The 17,325-nt window shown below is 40.5% G+C and overlaps 1 long non-coding RNA gene across 1 annotated transcript; it reads right to left on the bottom strand.

The window, feature by feature from the left end:
• Positions 1–5,550: 5,550 nt before the first annotated feature.
• Positions 5,551–16,548, bottom strand: LOC119167934 (uncharacterized). Its single transcript, XR_005109360.2, has 6 exons — positions 16,360–16,548; positions 14,124–14,252; positions 12,617–12,712; positions 10,930–11,031; positions 9,384–9,423; positions 5,551–5,810 (listed from the first exon to the last, which is right to left on the bottom strand). It is a non-coding gene; the product is annotated as an uncharacterized LOC119167934 (long non-coding RNA).
• Between the last annotated feature and the right edge of the window lie 777 nt (positions 16,549–17,325).

Genomic DNA, 17,325 nt, shown 5'->3' on the forward strand with positions numbered 1-17,325 from the left:
TCATTATGAGTATGCCGATGCGGTCTCTGAAAAAGTCAGGGTGAAAAGATATGTTCCGGAGCCCATATGATTTCCTTGATCGCAGTCCTTGACTCCTTTCGGGATCTCGTACAGATCTTAAAACGTCTCCCTGTTTTCACCTAACTTGGTCAGTGGCTACATCTGCATCCGAATCGCTGTCGTTTTGATAAATAAAAATTCACTTGTAAGTAAAGCGTTGCCCTGTCAAAGTACTACTTTGCCCATCTTAGTTTTTCACCTGCTTGATAAACTCGTGTTTCAAACACGAATGTTTATCAATCAGTTCATCTCAACGTCTTGTGGCAAGGTCGTCCTCGACAGCCAACAACAACAACAACAAAAAACATTCAGGAGATCTCGACCATTGTTGCAATAAATTTTATACAAAACATCTTTCGAGTAGCAGCCAATGCCAGTTTCGGTTTCTGTTAGGAGTATACCTAAATGGCTACTCTTCATCATACTTGCATACGGTCACGGGGTCGATCGTACTTTCATATTTTCAATAAATGTATGCCTATTGTGAGCTTACCAGCCTTATGACATACACTGGTCCGACGTAACATCAGCACTTTCATTAGAGCAAGCGCATCAGCTCTATCGCAATAAGGTGCCTACTACGGTGCGATGCCGTGCATACCATAAGTGGCATAGGCCATGTTCGTTACATAGTTCTAAAAGCGTAGAGCCAACGCTCATGCCCAGTTGTCGCTGCCCAAAACGATGGGTTTATGGGATCTTTCTTTGAAGCAGTTTGGTTAAATGACAAGGCTTCATAGTAGAAGAATACTTGACGGCCGTAGTGAACGACTATGTTCTGATCTTATTCGAGTCATGATATTTGCAATAGACCTGTTTATGACCTTTTTGGCGTGGGGCGCTAGCGAAAACTTAGGTGGGTATTCCCTCCATAAAGCGCTTCGTGTGCTGGTAACACTGGCCGAAAAAAGAAAGATGGCTGACTACAGACCAACTCATTCTGATCGGCATAAATAATTTTACCCGTCACGGGAAATACTGGTGCGGTGCACGCAAACAGAGTTTCTTCGGCGAACCGCATCATATTTTCTTCAAATTGAACAACCTGCCTAAAGAGGCCGAGATTAAAGAAGGCGACTACTCATGTGCAGCAGGATTTTTCAAAACCTGCTCCCCGACGCGGCGGCCTAGTGGCTAAGGTACTCGGCTGCTGATTCGCAGGTCGCGGGATCGAATTCACGCTGCGGTGGCTGCATTTTCAACAGAGGCGAAAATGCTGTAGGCCCGTGTGCTTCATTTCGGGTGCTCGTTAAAGAACCCCAGGGGATCGATATTTCTGGAGCCCTTCACTACGACGTCTATCATAATCATATGGTCGTTTCAGGACGTTAAACCCCACGTATAATCACCATCTTTTCGAAACATGGTAGCACTTTTGTGCTGCATCCCCACACTGCTAAAGACAAGTCCTTGACAGTTTTTGAGCTAAGTGCACTGCGACTCTTGCTGCCGATCGCACGTATCTCAAGCAGTTCCCTTGTCTTGTCGGTAACTAATGCATGCCATTCACTTTATTATAAAACAGAGCTATGCCTGGGACAGTGTATGTTGAGATAAGGTCAGTCGTACTTTGGATTGTAATAACTGTGGTCCTGTCTTTTCGTTCGCGATCATGTCATGAAGTTTCTAATGAATTAAGTCGTGTGCTTCCGAACACTCGCTTGTTCGTGTTGGCAGTAGCTGATATTTAAAGGAGAGATATGCGCGCACATTAAGCATGCTACGAATGCATGGTCTTGATATTGTCACGGGGTTGAGGTCTCGACGAAGGAAGCAGACTGTAGGTCGAAGATGGAACTGCTTATTTGGCTGAGCTTGTGGCAGGTGAACAGAAATTCAGATTACAGCGAAACACAGCGGCACTGATAGCGGTGAACACAGCGTCGACAGTCGATGAACTCACTAGCAGTGAACCGCGTTGGCAATTATAAACGTGCCGTCGAATATAGTCGTTGTGCAGCACTACGGCTTGCAAAGAAAAAAGGCCTTTGCGAAAAATGCAGTCACACACGTAACGGACCAAATGAATGCGCTTGCTTATATCGACGAAACTATACTCCATGCTTGGAGACGCTAAAATATTGATGAAAATGCATGCTCACTGAACAACGATGTACTCACCGAAGATAATTAAGTCATGACGAGTGAATGGATTAGAAAAAACTACTGTAGTGTCTATCACCTTTCCGATGCGCAAGTTTCTGATTTGCGCGATTCTCCGTCGCGCGTCACCTGCATTGTTCGGGAAGAGATAAATACGTTGCCGTCTTTACACCGTGATGCCAAGCATGGCTTAATGGACACCACTTTATTCTTTTTCGGGCTGGCCCGTGCGGCATGGGGCAAATAAAGGAACTATGCGGCTGCTTTTCAACGCGCGCCGCGTGCTTACATAGACCATTTTAAGGTTGGCCCTGTTAGCGTCGTTTTTATGTGCTGTCGACAGGTGGCGAGTGCTTAGTTTGAGTCGTGAATATGCCACGCAAATCGGGAAAGACGCAATTACGAGAGTAAGCATTTATAAAAAAATAACGTGCATTTGTTGCTATGGACGAGAGAACGGTAAGAGAAAAAGAAAAACAAAAGAAAGATTGAAAAGCAGCACAGCAGAGAAGTATAGAATGAAAGTGATAGAAAGAGGGAAAACAAGAAACAGAAACCACGAAAAAAAAAAACAGCTTTGGCCCCCACAGTCAATCATACTTGAGTCTATCATTAACAACAACAACCACATCTCATGAAAGAATGACATAAATAACATCAAAAACTGGTGTGATCAGTGGATGATAATCTTGAATACAAATAAATGTAAGTCTATGTCGATTTCTCGCGGAGACATTTGCAATCACATTACTTTCACAATTGACAACACCCCCATTGACCATGTCAACTCATGCAAGTACCTAGGCGTTAAAATTACACATGATCTCAACTGGTGCTCCCGTGCGACTAACATAACGTTATCTGCAAACAAAACTTCAAGATTTTTCAAACGTAACCTTCGCAGTCTCCTTAACCCTTGAATCTACTCGCGTATCAAACACTGGACAGGCCTAAGCTCGTATATGCATCGCCCATATTGAATCTTCATCAGAACTACCTCAACGACGCCATAGATTCCATGCAAAGTCGTGCAGTAAGGTATAATAATTCATCATTGTCATACGTCATCAGTGTTCCACCTTTAAAAACAGATTCTGAATTGGAATCGACGGCTCATCGCCGTCGTACCGCGAGCTTATCATTGTATCACATGTTATACAACAGTTCACTTCGTCGTGCACCTTACATTCCTCCTCCTTCACGCATTTCACTGCGCATTGGCCATTCATATAACGTTGCTTGTCCAAGTGCGCGCACTGTCACTTGCTCGTCATCATTTTTTTTTTATCGCACAGCCAAAGACTGGAACGGCCTTTCTCCCCACATCGCATTTATCGCCACCTCAACTGCCTTCACGGGCGCATTAACAAGATTTTTTTGTGAACAGTCTCTGTATTTTTTTTTCTGTTTATATTGTATACCCCAACCCTTGTAACACCCCCGGGGTCTTTAGGGCTAATTAGCTGAAATAAAATGAAATATTTATAACATAGCATGCACTAGTTAAATGAATAATTACCACGCCCAATATTACTAGCCTTTACTATCATTAACCCTTTGCACATTGTACAGTAAATAACAATGCAGAAAAAAATGGCATCATTCACTTTTTCTTGAAAACTTAGCTGTAGTGTGTACATTGTACACTTGAATAAAAGAAATGCTAATCCTCCTCTTACTGGGCATGTTTGACTATATTCAAGCTATTTGCAAGTTTCGTCGCATAAAGAAGCGCATAAGGTGGTTCAATATGACACCCACAGAAAGTGTAGGAGTCTTTAAACACATGTGCGGCCTGCACTGAAGTGTTTTGTTTTTTTGTTTTCATTCGTAATGGCTCTACCCCATTTTGCAGTCGCATATTATGTGCCACCTAGACGTTTCAAAAACTCGGATATGATGCGCCGTTGAACACGAATAGGTCCTGAATGCCAAACACATCACTTGTTTCGGCGTGCGATGACCATGCACGCCACTCCTCACTAAAGGCGTGCCACACGATCATTACGTGGTTTGTCATGCAATACCCCAAATAGTGTTATAACATATAGTGTTTTTTGTGTTCTCAGTTGTGAGTGGATAGTTGCCTATGTAAAATTTCACTAAGTTATAGCAATGCTGATATTTTTGACGCGTTTTTGAAAGAAGTCAAAGCTTTGCCGAAAAGGCGAAGCAATGAGCGCAATAGCAACAAATTGGAAGGTCACGCGCCGAATGGCAATTAGATCGAAGTGTGCCTCGCAGTTCTCCTAAACAAATGACGCACGAAACGTACTCACAGGTGCAGATGAACGCGAATAAGCGTCTCAGTTGTTACTTCGCTGTGTCGGAAAAGTTCACCCTTTGCGCAAACGGAGACTGTGCAACGATTGCAGTGGCCTTTGTGCGCCCGCCAACTACAACAGAAACGTTCTAGTGAAAGCCCAACGCCAGCCAAGACGTACATGCACATGCTATGAGTGCCGCTGCCCCGCTGCTACTCCGATACTCTATAGAAAAGATAAGCTGGTGAGCGTGGGGCAGCGTTACAGTCTACGAAACTTGCGAATACTCACCTGGTTTTTTCTTCAAACATCCTCGTCCAGGACAACAGTTCACAGCTTTATCACAGACTCCAGCGACCGCATTTGCCTCCGCTGCCATCCTGGGTCTAACCAAGGCTGCTGTGGCGCGTATGCCTTAAGTCGTCTTGTCCCAGAGCCTGCTTGCTTGTTACCAGTTATGGCCCCAGTCCTCAACTTGGGTGCTAAGGTAAACTTAGGCTACCAAGTCCGATTGGTAGTCAGACCCACGCCTGCTACCACACAGCTCCTCAACTCGAATGAAAGAAAGTTTGGTAGAGCAAAGGGGTGCCAAAGAGAAGTGATAGTCATGTTATCAATCAGATAATGTGAACAAGACAAAGAAGAAAAGAATTAGAAACACAATGAAGAAACACCAATTATTACTTTCGCATTAGGTATAACATTAGATTTTTGATAGACAATGTTCACAAGTGTGAACGCAGCTGTCAGTTCAAGATGGCTGTACGTTCAGCAAGTGCCTAAACTTTGGCCAGGTGGCTGAATCATATGGCAGACAGACATACAGACAGACCAAAATTTCCGCCTCGAAAAATCCGAATAAGGACTATCGTTTTTAAAAGTGACATGGCGCTTTCTTAGCAAAATCACCGCCCAAGCACTCCGTATACACACACGGTTAACCAGCAAAGCTGAAACGTGCCGCTCGGTCTGTCACCGGGTAACCATAAAGAAAGCTGGTACTAACCTTTGTAATTACCGCATTACACGTACAACACATTCAACTGCTCATTACAATTCGTTATGAAGGGGAACATACGAGGCAAAGTGTTCGGCTTGTGAAAGAAACACCATAATAAAACGCTTGAAAAGTGTTGTAATGTTGTTTTATTTATGGGTGCCACGCTGAGAACAGTTAAAAAAAATCAACTCGCGAATTGTTTTTACACCAATAACTCCGGGTCGAAGCATTCAGAAGAACATAAAATCTTGTTTTTTTTTTCGGCTGCTGAGTGAACATGGCTGTGTTCTTCGGTCAGTTCTCCATGACTCGAATCTGTGTGGCATTCTGCAAATGCTTGCTCATATCAATGATAATGCATAGGCTGGTGCCACCAGTCTGTTCTGATGAAGAGGTAAAATAATGTAGAAAACGTGAATTAGTTTGAAAGCACTGACACCCGAAAGTTACTTTAAGTAGACTAATACGTTTTGAAAAGCAAGTATGGATGTAACTATTGCTCTTCAACCTTTTTTTTTTGACCACCGCAAGCTAATGCAGTGGCTGGTGAGCTAGTGATCAGTTTGCCGAACTGCTCTCAGGCGTTAATTTTATTTTGTTTCATAAACTTGAGTCACTCTTATGCCCTAACGTAACGCGGAAGCACTCAGTTTTTCATAAAAGACCAGTAATCGCTTTTTCGAACTTCTGTAGTGTCTGCTTCGTCCAAAATATTTACTTCATATCGGACGTTACGAGAGAGCTGGGGGGAGATAATGGGCACATTCGATAACTTGCTATTTACAGTAAAATACTAGTGGTGCTGGAGGTTATACATAGTAACAATGAACAGATCCTAAAAAAAAACATAAACCTAGTCATAGCGGCATTTCCTTGTTTACAGATGCCAGACACCGCTGTTCTAACTCTTCTCTTGTATATCGCTAGCTGCTCGATGCACTCCTACACCATAGCCATATGGAAGTCACCGAACGGCATCACGAACAGACAAGGAGTGTCATCCGGACCTACCGGAATTACGAGATAGACAGAAAAAGAAGCTGCCAGTGAGACTACAGGTACTATGTGCTCGAACACACCAAATATGGCGAGCAGAAAGTACATTGCAAGATCACGAATGATAAATGGTCTTTATTGAAGAGTTAAATGTCACTCTTTTCTCTTTCAAAATTAGCAACATGTCACCTGCGCCATCGGTAACCAGCTCCTGAGAGAGAAAGAGCTGAGATTTTGCTGTAAACTTGAACGTTAGTTTCCAGCCAACTTGAACATATTCTACTGTTTTGTCACGTGTCAAAATGAAGAACACTGTTGACAAAGGTAACCAAAGTGGCAACGTGGACCCATGATGTAACGTCCTCGATATAGGTTCCACGTTGGACGGCAGCAAGAACAGAAACTTGGAAGCACCGGAGAGACTGTGGTCTGGTCATGTCGCGTGAGGATCAGCGACGAATTTTAAGACATCTAATTTAGCATATATGAGGAGGAATCCTTCGCTGGGATCAGTGAAGATATGTAGGCCTTAGTGCACTCCATCATGTAGAATGTCAGAATAAACTCTGCTTCTTATAGTCCATATCTGCCGTAGCGCTGCATTGAAGCAGCTCATATCACTGGCCGCCATTATGTTTATGCATGGTTGATATAAGTGGACACTGGCCCATACTGATGTTAACACAATTAGCAGCTAAAATGCGGTGGGTGCTTCCGCATTAAGTGCAACAAACCTCTCAACCTATGATATATTCCTAATAACCAGTCCGCAAAGTATGGTAGTATCTGTAAATGTTTACCGTGCTGGAACACTCGCAGCAAACATTAGTGCACCCTCCACAGCACTAAATATTTGTGCTTTGTCAAATGTTAGTAAAAAGAAGGAAAATAGATGAATACACAGGCATAAACTTTTGGGATAGTAAAATGAGAGCTTAAAAAATGCCACTTATGTTGAAACCTGCACACTAAAAAAAGTACTATGGAAGACAATGCTCAATTACCAATGCTCAAGAGACTTGATTTTGACGCGTAGAATACACGCCCACACATCATTCTACAATTACAAATATTCCATGGCCCCTGTTTCAAGTTTTTTTTAGTACGAGTATTCCTCACTAGAACAACCTATCATAATGATTCATAAACAGATATAAAGGGCTTCCGGAAGTTAGGTCGCATGTGCGTGTGCCTCTCACGGTATGCCTACTAAGAGCAAGCACAATATAGGGGTCTTAGTTAAACCATGCTTTTGAGCTTCTTTAGAAATATTCATGTGTTTTTATATAGTATTCATAGTCAGAGTGGTGCAGCGCTAGTGCACATACGAAGAATGAATGCGCGGGACATACGCCAGCTCTCAACTGAATTTCTATTTGAAAAAACATAGAAGAAGAGGCAATTGGGAGGTCATCCAGCACTGGGAAAGCCAAGCGGAGAGGGATTATTCTTCCCCCTCCCCCAAACTTGCTGGCTATACTACCGCGTATACGTGACACATCCTCAAAACTATATGAAACTTCGTTGTTTCCCTTACACTACACCTATTGATAGTTTGTGGGTTTTTACGCGCCTAAATCATGATATGATTGAAGGTACTGTAATGAAGGCTTCCGAAATTGTCAACCAACAGGGGTAGTTCTCGAGAACCAACGCCTAAATTAGGAACGTTAGCTCTTAGATCAAAGACTTCGGTTAGAATAAGTGCGTTAGTCAGGCAATGTTGATAAAAAGTGTTCATGTTCGGCTCGACCTCATGAACAAGAAGGCCCGTCCCACCAGCTTTTCCTACTTAGAATTATGAAACAGGCAGCTTTACCGACACTTCATGGCTAACGCGCCAACCAACATTGTAGTTAAGGCTATTTGTAGCTGTTAAGTTGTTAAGAGTCATGATGTTTTCGCTCTAGTACAGTATAAAACTGGTGTTAGTGTGCTCCTCAGAAGATCGTGAGCATCTTACTTTCAACTGCAAATCACCTTTTGACGCACAGTGTTACTCACTACGTAGGTTTGGGCCTAATCTGTACTTCCGACTAAAGAACTTCGCAAGTACCACTGTACGGCACCAACTACCAAAGTTCTTGTTGCAGCAAGTTTACATATTTGAAGATAATTTTCTTTTGAGTTTAGCCAATTGACTAACACCTTAAAAAGTAAATATGAACCTGTGTATTTGAGAAGAGGCACTTTTGTAAAGACCAGGTAAACTTGATGAACATCAAGGCATGTAAACTTGAAGGTATACTTACAATAAAACAGTATCTGGAAGCTACACCAACAGCCACCACTGTCTCATGCCAAAAAAAAAAAATGCATCGGTGCTTCGTTTATTTGCATTAGGTGGTTTCCACGGCATCATATAATAATAGTAATTGTCGGGGCTTAACGTCCCAAAAACACCATATGATTATGAGAGACGCCATAAAAAAGCTCCGGAAATTCGAGCCACCTGCGGTTCTTCATCGTGCACCTAAATCTAACTACACGGGACTCAAACATTTTCGCCTCCACCGTAAATGCAGTCAAAGCAGCCGTGATTTGATCCCATGACCTTTGGATTAGCAGTCAAGTACCTTAAGCACTAGATAACCATGCCAGATGCCGTCACACACTTTTTGCAAATTTCAGGTATACGTGATTCTCTTGCACGGAAACATGATCGTGTCCCTCGTTTTCCATTAAAATTAATTTTCTGGCTAATTTTGACAAGGATTTTCACATTTCTGCTGCCGCAAAAAAAGCAATATGTGAAGTAGAGACGACGAAGTTCTTGATTATAAATATGCGCATTGATTAGGTTAGCCGCGAAGAAGTATTTAAGTTTGGAATGAAAAGCACCTGGTACGGCTCTCTAGCTTAGACAAATGACAGATGCGTAACAGTTGTAAATGCAGAGCTTGTACTTATTAAGTTGTAACCGACAATGAAAAGAGCACGCAGAAACCAACTATACGTACTTTTGAGATCATAAGTTCTTCTACAAGCTGGTTGCTCTTGCTGTGAAAAAGAAGAGGAACTGAATGAATTCAAAGAAAGATGGTGATACAACTTTCGTACGTCTTCATTTTTGTTAATTTATGCAATTTATCAGGTAGTAGGATACTTGCACTGGCTGAATCGAAATTTCGACGTCTGCTATAAGCTGCGGAATTCACTACATCGTAACGCAGGTGTTGAATTTTAATATTAAAACTTCTTTATAGACTTACGTTCACTTCCTTGATGCCTCGAAAACAGCTGTGAAGCTTTAAATATTTTTACTTACGGAAGGTCATGTAAATCATGAGCCCTCACCGCAAAATTAGCGAATCAACCAGAACTACCCTCGTAGCTCAGGCCCTGTATGAGAAATTTTCGCCATTTTATCAGCATTTCGCTCGCTCTGACAATCCTGCAGCGTGTTGGTAATGTGATTTTTTTTCGGTACGTGATCAAGATAAAAGAGCTTCTCCTAGGGTGCTGCAAATGATATCTTTATTTAGTGCTAATTTGTTTTATACCTATGCAGAACCATGCCAATCATAATTATGAGCAAGCATAACCAGTAAAGCAGTTGAAACACCACCATACCGTACTGCTGGCACCAATATTTTCGGGACATTTGTTTTCTGTGCGCAGATGCTGGATTTTGTGCATATATTTATTACGCGCATCAGCCTAAAATTTACACTTTCTTGTAAACTTGTACACAGAGCCAAACGGACAGAAAATAAAACTTTATATGCCGAACCGTGTTATTTTCTTATTAGAAATTGGTATTCAAAGAAAATGTGGTGGAATATCGCACACAATATCAGCTCATTCATAATAAACACCCAACAAATGTTTAAGTGGCCCATTTTTGGTAACTTTTTTGAAAACTTGCTCTCATGTAATGCCATTCACCGTAAGTTGCCCGAGACTGTGGAAGGCTTGGTAACGATGGCTGCTATCTTCTATTGAAGAAAGTGTAAAGTTAAAATGAATGATTTTATTTCCATTTGCAAAGCTTGTTAGGGGGCTCACAAGCGCTGAAGATTAGGTGAAGAAAAAGAAGAAAATGCGATATAAAATGGAATGTCTCAAAGTGAGAGATAAAGAAGGAAGAATGGTCAAAGAAAAATACAGGTAACATATACTTGTAAAATGCTTTGCGGCACAGTCAATTGACGCTAAAGTGAGACGACATGGCTGAAAGTGTAGAAAACGCTCAACAAAGAAGACCCAACTGGCGCTCACTGAGTGTTTTGTGTTGCGAGTGGATCAGTTATTTAATGGGAATGTCCGTGTCAACAGAATAAGTTATGGGAAATTTTCCCGCAGCTTTGATTTATTCGTAATTTTGATTGCTGAAATCAGTTCGAGTGCTTCCAGTATAATGTAGAAAAAAATTGTAAACGACAGTGGCACATTCGGTTTGTCATTAAATATTTCAAATACAGAAGCACATTTAAAATCATTGTGATCAGTTTTCTAACACGTACCATTTTTGTTGCTAAGTAAAAGTATTTCGTTTTCACTCACCACAACGACACATGCAATGTACCCTACTTGATTGGCAAAAACGAACAGATGGTCGGGCACAAGTCGATCGCCAATAGCTCCGGCAGACTACTCTATTTTCTCCTGGTAAAAAACAAACAAAACAAAACAAAGTCCACAGCGAAAAAAAAAGCGTGTTTTAATTTCTGAGCAGGGAACGGGATATCACGTAATGGAAGAAAGTGTACGTCAAGTGGGCTATGCTGACAAATAACATGCGTGAAAGCTATATTTATTGAGAGTTAGATGTGCCGAAACATAGTGATGTCCAATTTTTTGATGTGTCTGTCTAAACCTTGCAATCTTTCCCTGATTTTCAAACAATATTAAGAATACAGTGGACACTGGTACGTTATTGGCTTTTCAAATGCGTTCAATCGTATCAATCACATTACTATGCTAAAAAGCTAAATTATCACAAAATTAGAAGTACTGTACTTCACTTATTAGGTAGTTAGTAATCATGATAAATTTATTCTTTCGGCTAGTTGGTGATTCGCAATCAACATCTTTGCACAGAAAAAATAAAAAGAAAAAAATTGAGGACAAGAAAAAGAACAACATGGGAGCTGGGTTTAGCTTATTATTTAAGAAAAACTGATAAAAATGTATGAACATGATACAAACAGCACGCCTCATAACAAGTGCACAACATGTTGCGTCGTAGCCAGATACAAAATTATTATTTTAGTGAGCGCAATGAAACGCACGGTACCATAGAGGTCACCCAGTTGTTGATTAACATTAACCTCGATGATTGTGTGTGTGAGCTGCTCGCGATGTTTTGCGACAACGATGCACTCTAAAAAATACAGTTTACAACCACAATCTCTACAGGGAATGCCCAGATGACGTCGAACTGCTGTATTTACGAGACAATAATGCTACAATAAGTGAGTGTTTACAGGAGCAATATTATCACCAAAACACAGCTGTTCAAAATCATCTCGGCATTCACTGTATAGACTTTGTTGTAAAGTGCACATTTCTGTGAATACACTCCAGAACAAGATGAGGATAATGATGCGAACGTGTTTTCATTGGGTCTGGCATGACAGACCGACTGAAATCTATAATAGTCGTTCGTGATTGCAACATCATTATCTCCTGACAGGGCATAAAGTGGCTAACACGATTACTGTTGGAGCGCTTCGGATCCACTTGACACAGAAATGGAACGATCCGCACTACTCACTACCTGTCAGGGGTTATACGCTGTGCTCTGGCGAAGGATGCCTCCAAGTTTGTACGTGGGCCGATCAGTGTCGGCTCGCGCGACAAAGCCATCGACACCACCACCGTAAAAATAATAATGACCCTGCAAACACAATAAATAGTGACGATCGATCAAGACAGTCGAGAGATTCAGTTAAGCGTCCACGGCAGCTCTCAGACACAATCTGTTTTTTTTAATGGCTTGATGTCACAGCACGGTTGCGCACACATAGCTAAAATAGTCTATTAAATTAGTTAGTAGCTCTGTTCAAGATTCTGTAATCTCCTCATCGTGTGATTTGCTCTGATATACAGGTTCACGGAGCGAAATGGGATAGTTTTTTCAGACTCCGTTTTTTTTGTTTTGTGCCGTGTGTATCGTCGCCTTTTGAAACCATAAAATTGGACGAGCAGGTTCAGATCCTCAGGTTTATAGAATTGCTGAAGTACTTACCACAAGTTAATAACCAGTGTCCACCTGCTGAGCGGCAGAGAATTTCCCATTGGTGTTCGCAAACTGCTGTCTGTTTGCATAGTTTTGAATCTGTTACTAGTAAGAAAAGTGCGTACAGAAGGTCTTCAGAAATTACAATAAATTTCAGCGCTCAACAATAACGCAGAAATTTCCTTTTTGTTCAACATATTTTTGAGCCGGTCTCAAAAAACAATAGCACTAAATGTGGTCAAACCTGGTATACCGCATTAAGTGATTACACCTGCGGCACTTAGCGTCGTCGGTATAGCATGAAAAAAAATTATAGGTATGGTTATAGACAGTGACATTCATCGTTGGAGCGCTACTCGTTATTCAAGCTACTGGTTTCTTTTCAAGTTGTACGCTCACTTAGACTCCTTCAAACGGAACTGCATGCCCTGAATAAAATACTTCAATTAACCGGCCAATTTTGAATAGGATCCGCCTATCTAAAAATATCAGTACTAAGTAGCGAAAAATTATTTGCATCATAACTTTTTTTTCATGCCTTACGAAATAATCGCTGAGATGTAGTCTGCTACACAGCTCGACGACTTCGAACCGTTTCTAAGCCGCACTGGTCACATTTAGATCCAACAATCAACTGAGATACTGCTAGATGTAGGAACGACGCATACAAGAACCACTGCATTAAGCGTGCGTCGTTTCTTCACTTATGAGTCCAATCGTTTTGTTCAACTCTAGTGAATTTAATTATAAACCGATGCCAGCTTACCCAAGTAGCAGTAATACTGATATACTAGTTAACTGAAAATTTTGTGCTCGTGAAGCTACGCCATGTTTTCAAAGATAAATGTTGTGTCCCGAAAGGCGTTGTGCCTGTTCATCGCGCGATTTTGACAGTTAAAAACACGTAAGATTGTTCGTAACTTAGTCACCAAGATTACTTTCAAAACAGCAGTGATTATTTTGCTTGAATTTTAAAGAAGCGGGTCTTAATAGTTATACATTATGTGGTGATAACGGATGCAGCTCCAAGCCACCTGTTACGAAACCACTGCTCTGCTCGGTTTCGAGACAGCGAAGACTGTAATAAAAAAACCCCGAAAGATGAAGGTGGCGATAAGAAAAAAAAATACCTTACCGCAACTTTGCAAACAGACACTTTACGTGCTTTGCCCTGATATTTAGCGGAGAATGTGGTTCATTAAAAAAAAGGTGTGAAGGAAATGTGTTTATATGTTGGTTTCTATTTCGAGGATGTGGATAGGACGGATGACTTTTTTGCAGTATAATCACTACTTAACGTTCACTCGGGCAGTTTTGGACATATTTGACAAATCAAATTCGCGCTCACAAGAACACTTTTGACGTACATCAAGACGGCCTACGAGCACCAATATTACCTAATGACTAATCTAATTTAGGCAACGTAGGAATAAAGTGGCATTATAGCTATATTTTGGAAAAACAATGCATGAAGTTATTGTAGTAGAATAACAGTACTGATAAAACAAACACTTACACGTCTTTTTGCTGGCGGAAAAGGCAGAAAATACGAGTATCATTGTACAAAACAGGGAAAATAGCTCCATTGTCTTCATTTTGTTGGAGAGGCTTAAAGCATGTACCTTCCATCAAACAGCTTCAGTCTCTGCATTGAGGTATACCAATACAAACGGAACTGGTTATAGAAGCTCCTGCACAATCGAGCGAGCGGTTGCTCGAAAGCTTTGTCTTAAATAGTAAGCCGACAACATTGTTCAACAAAGTACGTTTTAAGGTGTCTTCAGCGAAGGATAATAAAGGCACAGTTGCGCTACATTTCTATAGAAACACTTCAATGCAATTCTTATAATCAAATTCACAACTGAAGAGGCAACAAGCCGATACTCAGGCAGAATTTCGGAGAAGGTACTCAGTGCTTTTCTTACTACAAATAAAACTCATAGTGCCTAATAAGAGCCACTGCTTGTTGTAAAAATATTCACATTTGAAAAATAGGAACACCGTTATGCGATGCACTCCTAGTGAATGTTATTCCCGGTGTGCTGTACTAAAAGCTTTAAATTTTAAGTTACTCAGCAACAAATTGAAATTTAACTAACTTATTTTAAAGATATAGGCGTATATTTTTTCTGACTGTTTACTAAAAACAACACATTTAAAAAAAGTAAGTGCATATCGTACTCAGTGAAATTTTTAATTGCTGTAGTATTCTGACTTTACAAAAGTAATCTATTGCCGCTATAGCATAAATTATACTTGGATTTCGAAAAGGACATTTTTCCCAAGACATTTAGCATTTAGAATATTTTTCTCTCCCCTTCTGAAAACGTTCATTCTATTTACTTAAACATAAAAATAGACGAATGAATGGAAAAAGAAAGTTTATATAAATTTGTGTCGTTTCTAACGTTCTAAAAATTTTCAATAAAATTTTGCAAGAAATTAGTAGTCACTATATGTTTTTGTTAGTGAACATTAGTTCATTAGTCATAACTATGTTTTATTCGACAAATACTCATTTGATTATTAAATATGACTAAGACACATGTAACCATGTTAAAATGACATCTAACAGCGCTCCTTTTGGAAACGCTCTGATTCAGCGCCAACTTTTTTGGACAGATAAAGGAAGCATGCGAAATATGATAAATAACGCGTCACTACTCTCTCACAGGCAAATGGTGGGATTGTATAAGTCTTGACATGCTACCTCAAAGTGGTTGGCTTTGAGGTCACTACTTTCTAATGCGCACTGTAGTCTAGGCAAGTGCCATTTTTTTATTCCGCAAACGTTCTTTATTAGGAAAATAAATAAAAATAACCATGCAATTAGTGCGTTGTTGAAAATATCACATTCAGATATTGTTTGAAGATCACTAAATATGACTTATTGGTACGTTAATGATTTCGTGACTGTTTCTTGAGGTACAGAAACATGAATCGGAATACTAAAGTAAACCTCCTAAATGCGAAAATAGAACCGGCTGCTGCAGTATTGTGGGAACAATATCTACTAAGTGTGCGTCGAGTAGTAACGCAGTTTTTTATATATCGCGCTCTGCTATACCTTATATGCATTTTGTATATATGCTCGTCGAAAATGGGTAAATTCAAGGGAAGGAGAGGTTTTGAAATATTTGGCTAGGCCTGTATTAGAAGCAGTTATTTATCTAAAGTGAAGGAGTCGCACATTCATGCGGTATACCTTAATCAGAAACTTGGTGTACGCACTTGTTGTACCTTAATGAAAAACCAACATTTGGTTATGCACTTAGGCCGTGTGAAACAAGGCAACGACCATTGAGAGATTCTCTGCTTTTCCTTATTTAATGTAAACATTCGTAAACATGTGAGAAGAAATTTGCTCACACGAACCCCATGAAAACAACTTAATTCAAAATATTAGGCCTGTAGAATGCACAAGGTGCCAACAACAACAACAACAACAACAACAACAACAACAACAACAACAACAACAACAACAACAACAACAACAACAACAACAACAACAACAACAACAACAACAACAACAACAACAACAACAACAACAACAACAACAACAACAACAATGACGACGACGACGACGACGACGATGACGACGACGACGACGACGACAACAACAACAACAAGACAAAGCTGACTCTTCTTTCTTTATGTCATTGAATTTCTTACTATTTCACCCACACAAATTTAGTTTAACATTAAAATTGCAGCTGATCTCGTTACCGGAAAACCAAAGGTATTGCGCTCACCGCTCATGGTGTCCTCGCAAGGAAGTGCTCACTTTGTAGTGAGTACTTGCATTTGTACCTAACCACGAACCCTCATCGAATAGAAATGCTTACCACTGACTCTTGGAAACTCTAGCACAATTGGAACCTTCGAACAATGCGTGAAATGCTTCTATATAATATTTCAAGTTTAAATAAATTTCTGTGTTAAAAAAAAACTTGGATTATATTTTGTAAGAATTTATATATCCTATCGTGTGCGTCATCGCTGTGCAAGCGTAAGAAACAGCGACAGTGGCTAATTGTCCTATATCATTGCTTACTTCTACATTTTTTTCGTTGACTTTACGTGGAAAATTGCAAAACAAGCAAACAGGCAAAAACTGCGTATGTCCTTCAAATCTACCGTGCCTCGAGTTAGTTAAAGCGGCAGCCAGTCCTTCCCTATTTATAGTATGCTCAGATTCATGATTAATATATGTATTTTCTATGCCAACTTTTCATTCAGTACTGCAGCTTCTTTGCCATGAAGTAACATGAGGAGTGAGTAAACGTACGTGTATGAAAAAAATGTTGCCTTTGCTATTTATCTCTTCACTGATCTGGTAACACATATTAATACAGGCACAAATGTTTGCATGAAAAACACACGTCTGTTGCATCCTTTCCCCCCAGTCACGTGGGCACCTGCTCACGTACCACGCACAATGGGGTGTTTCAAATGGGGGGCAGAGAGAATGTAACCACTGGAAACGCCATCAGACAACTTACGCAGGAAAAATAAGAGAATTTCTTATGGTTTGTTATAGTTAGAGAATAAAGCTGCAGAAAATAAGTGCTGAAATACCTGCTGCAATGAACTTTAGCCAGTAAGCATGTGATTTAGGCAATGAATAAATGTGTTACTTGAACATATGCCTAATATAGAAGCGGTGGTAGCCCTTGTCTTACGTGAACGGGGACAGCAGTTTTGATTATTTGTTCTAC

Source organism: Rhipicephalus microplus, chromosome 6 (assembly GCF_043290135.1).
Source record: "Rhipicephalus microplus isolate Deutch F79 chromosome 6, USDA_Rmic, whole genome shotgun sequence".
NCBI lineage: Eukaryota > Metazoa > Arthropoda > Arachnida > Ixodida > Ixodidae > Rhipicephalus > Rhipicephalus microplus.